Source organism: Alexandromys fortis, unplaced genomic scaffold, assembly GCF_014885135.2.
Source record: "Alexandromys fortis isolate MF-2015 unplaced genomic scaffold, M_Fortis_MF-2015_v1.1 scaffold_37, whole genome shotgun sequence".
Taxonomy (NCBI): domain Eukaryota; kingdom Metazoa; phylum Chordata; class Mammalia; order Rodentia; family Cricetidae; genus Alexandromys; species Alexandromys fortis.
In genome coordinates, this window is record NW_026067914.1 from 6843521 (window position 1) to 6848153 (window position 4633).

Here is a 4633-nt window from a genome sequence, read left to right on the forward strand (position 1 = left end):
AAGAAGAAGAAGAAGGAGGAGGAGAAGGAGAAGGAGAAGGAGAAGGAGAAGGAGAAGGAGAAGGAGAAGGAGAAGGAGAAGGAGAAGGAGAAGAAGAAGAAGAAGAAGAAGAAGAAGAAGAAGAAGAAGAAGAAGAAGAAGAAGAAGAAGAAGAAGAAGAAGAAGAAGAAAATTTAAACTATTCAACGGGGCAGTGGTGGCACATGCCTTTAATCCCAGTACTAGGGGAGGCAGAGACAGGCAAATCTCAGAGTTCAAGGCCAGCCTGCTCTACAAGAGCTAGTTCCAGGATAGGCTCCAAAGCTACAGAGAAACCCTGTCTCAAAAAAATAAATAAATAAAAAATAAAAAAAATTTAAACTATTTCAAAGTAACACCTCATCCCAGTCAGAATGACCACAAACACCTTGGAGAATGTGGAAAAGAGGAAGCAGAGTTTAGTTCCCAGCACCCAAGTTATGCCTCTCATCAATAACCAACTGCAATTCCAGTCCCAGGAGATCTAATTCTGTCTCTGGCCTGTTGTAGGAGGCTGCCCAGACTCGAAATAACCACACAGAACCCATAATATTTGTAATACGGTTTGGCCAATAACTTAAGCATATTTCTGACTAACTCTTATATCCTAAACTAAATCCATTAATCTGTGTTTTGCCAAGTGGCTGTGGTTTACCACGGTAAAGTTCCGGCATCTGTCTCCGGCAGGGCTACATGGCTTCTCTCTGACTCTGCCTTCTTTCTCCCAGCATTCAGTTTAGTTTTCCCACCTAGCTCTACTCTTTTGTCCTATCACAGGCCAAAGCAGATTCTTTATTCATTAAGCAATAAAAGCACCACATATACAGAAGGACTTCCCACATCACTCGCCTCCACAGGCACCTACACGCATGTATCCACACACAGACATACGCATATTAAAATAAAAATAACTCCTATAACATTAAAAGACATGAAATTGGAAGGGGAAAAAAAACAGAATGCAAGAGAAGGCGATTGCTAGGGTGCATGATAAAAATAACAGAATTTCCTCCTAGAGGGGAAAAAAAAATCAATCGGTAAAAAAGCATTTCCTTCTTCAGCTGTGACTGAACCTCATGAAACACCATCCCGGACGACACACCCTGTGCAGTCTGGCAGGTGTGAAAAGCAGGCATTCTTAGCCAAGAAGGAGAACTAAGCCGGTTTCACTTTGACTCACCCTTGTTTGTGTGTGACCAAAATAATACTATTTATAAAAGTTTCTGAAATCAAAGTGTTAATCCGTTCGGGGAGCCTTCGAGGCAGTTTCCTGAATGTTGCTCCAGGTTGCTTCAGTCTCTGCCCCTTCAGAGCGCTCAGCTGCCATGCCTGGGAGCCTGGAGCAAGAGGTGCAGTTGAGAAGATAGGACGTGGAGACTACAGCCGTCCTTGCCCATCTTCCTTCCGCGTTCTCTTACAGAGGCAAACCACAGGCTCGGGACAGTACCACCGTACAGCCAATGTCGTTGTCAGCAACAGCATCGCTGCTGTTGTGTTTGGCCTGTTTGTTATTGGGTAGAAAGTATGCATTGTATGCATTGTAGCTGCATGGTGTGTGCTAGCTGTTGAATAAACAGGAACCGTTTCTTTAGCCGTATAAGATGAAGTCAATAACTCCCTCCTGAGCTTGGCTGACCTGGAAAGGCGCTGTGCCAGCCATTCGGAAACAAAACCAAAGCCGCTGCTACCGGTGTGACGTTTCCTTCCACAGAGATGAAAACTGGGCCAGGATCCGTGGTGACAATGACACTTCTTTGTAAACGCACTAAAAGCCTCTAAGTCGCGTACTCTTTAAGAGGGCAAACGTAAGCTATATGAGTTCTATTTCCGTCTTCTAAAAAGACGATAATTAAAGAGTGGCTAGCATGTGCCGGGATTCTGTGCTAGGTTCTGGGGGGAAAAAAAAACAGACAAACAAACAAACAAAAAAAGACCCACATAAAAAATTTAAAGCTGGTCCTTTTGAGTCACCTACTATGTGTCAGATGTGGTCCTAAGTCCTTTGCAGATATTTTCTGCATTTCTTAAGCCAGCATAGAGACTTTTAAAGATGAACAGGCACACAGAGCCCCTTGCTCAAAACCACACATCTAAGACTAGACAAAAAAATCATATGATCTGCCATTTTGTAGGCGATTTTCATGGATGCTCAGTTGGTTAGTTATTTTGGGTGCAAATGTCATCAGTCGGTTGGCCAGTTGGCTGACTGGTTGGTGGCCAAATTCCAGGGCTCCCTACATGTTAAACAGACGCTCTAGCAACAAAGCTACATCCTCAGTCCAGAGGAAGGACATTTTAAACTACGTAATTTATGAGTCTTCTTAATATAACCCCAGCAGGCCCCTTCATTCCTGAGTCTAGACAAGTTCAATGAAGCAAGACATCCCTGCCCCTGGGGGAGCTCTCAGACAAAGGCTGGATGTCTCTCCTACCATTTGTTCTAAGTTAACTTTCAAGACACCAAAGTTCAAGAGCCTGAAGCAGATGTAAAAGGAGGTATCCCAGGGGGTTTCTCCCTGCAGTGAGCCTGCAGGATCCCCCCCTTCCCCAACAAGCCTCTAGAAGGCTTCACACCCCAGCAAGATCTTGATCCTGAGGATGCCCCCCTGCATAACTCTTTCACTGGTTTGGTCATGAAATGAAGCAGAATGTGAAAAATAGTAAAGGCACCAATGTCTAAACAGGAGTGCTTGTTCTTTCTACATTTCAAACACACTTCGGCTCAGGTCCTTCTCTGCTGTGGGGGCCCCTGCTATAAGATGGTAGGCAGGGTCCTTGTTCTCCATCCACTGGATGCCAGTGCCACCCACTCCAATCCCAGTAGTAACCAAAAACTATCTCCTAAGCATTCCCCAAAGCCCCTGAGGTTGTAGGGAAATAGTCCTTGACCCAAACCACAACTTCTGAGAATTCTCATCGTTCAGGTTCTGGGAAGTTTCCAGAACATCACAGAATGCCTGCGAACTCTGAATGAGACGGTAACCGGATTCTCCTAGCTGAACACGGAGCAGTAACCTTTCATTCCTGCTACCCTGGACCAAGCTCCAAAGACATATTACAGCTGTATTTTTAATATATGATATAGAAGCTGATGACTGAGGATTGGGAAGAAGAGACCTCTACACCAGCACCCACCTCCACATACTCCGAAGCAGACATTCCCTCGCTCCGCCATCATTGGCTGACCATGATGTCAACGGTCGCACTTTGTCGTGTTTGAAACTGTATAGTTTAGGAAATTTCAACAGTCTAACAGTTAAGAAATTATTTCTTAAGGCTGAACCTTATCTGTAAACATAAAATGAAAAGTTGACATATGTGAACTTCTAAAATACACATGAGTGTTTATACTTACAAAATCATTTCGCACAGCAACCCAACAATAGGAGTTACTGTTCTCTCTATAGAAAACAGCAGTGCAATGGATGGCGGTGTATATTAGATGCTCTGACACAAGGTGCTCATAACAAGGTGGGAAGTGACTGGCGTCTTTTCTTGTGCAACCTATATCCATGATAGCGACAGGAAAAAAAAAATAGGTCCTACAATGCCTCTGCAAAAAAATAGGTCCTACAATGCCTCTGCAGAGGGCCAGGGCCAGGCTTCTCCCCTGCTTCCAGCCCCATCCCCTCCCCTGCTGGTTTTGCCTGCAGCTGCTGCATCCTGCTCTCTCTTTCCAGTAGCATCCATTTTTCATTGCTTCAAGCTGGGCCTCTGAGCATCTGCAAAGCCGCTGCCCCCCTTCACCTCCTGTACATCTGGCTGAGTGATTAGCTCTGGGACAGGACCGAGATGGCCCATAAATTCCCAGAGAATGTCATTGTTTCCTTGGCTGTCTTCCTGAGGATAACTTGGAGAGTCTGCTGTTTTGTAGACTCCCTGGGAGAGTGAGCAGAGCAAATAGCAGCAGAAGGATAACTGAAAAGAAAGGGAAGTGGTTTTAAAACCTGCACGTTTTAAGGGTGGGCTGTATACATTCCTAACACTTTTTAAACGGGGTTGCCCTTGTACATCATGTTTCCTGCTAAGCCTCCCATTGGCTATTCCTGCAGCCTTGTCCCTGTAAGACTGGGCTCAAGTGCCCTGTAAATATCTACCTCATTGCCAAATTTTAGTGAGCGCAAGCTCTGTATGTCTTTGGACTTTACAATATTTACGTTAAATTAATTAGGGTTCTCCAAAGAAAAAGAATCAATAGGATATTGGCTCAGGGTCGAACAGTTCAAGTTGGCAGGGTGGTTCAGCAGGCTGGAGACCCAGAGAAAAGCTAAGGAGGCCGCTCAAGTCCAGAGTGGTCAGCAAGGCAAACTCCCTGCTTCTTTTTTCTTAAGGGCTCTGAAACTGGGTGAGGCCTCTCCACAGTATGGCAGATGGTAATCTGCTTCCTCTGTCTACTGATTTCGATGATAATCACATCTGAAAACAAGAGCGTCCTAGCACTATCTAGCCTGAGAATTGACCAGGTGGGCACTAAGATCAACTGTCCCAGTAGTCCTACAAACGTATCTAATAGAATAATAGGACTAAATCTGAGTCGGCGCTGAGATATGGGCACCTGCCCCTACAGACCGGTACAGCCCTCTGGACTCAGAGCCGCCATGGAGAAATGGTAGAG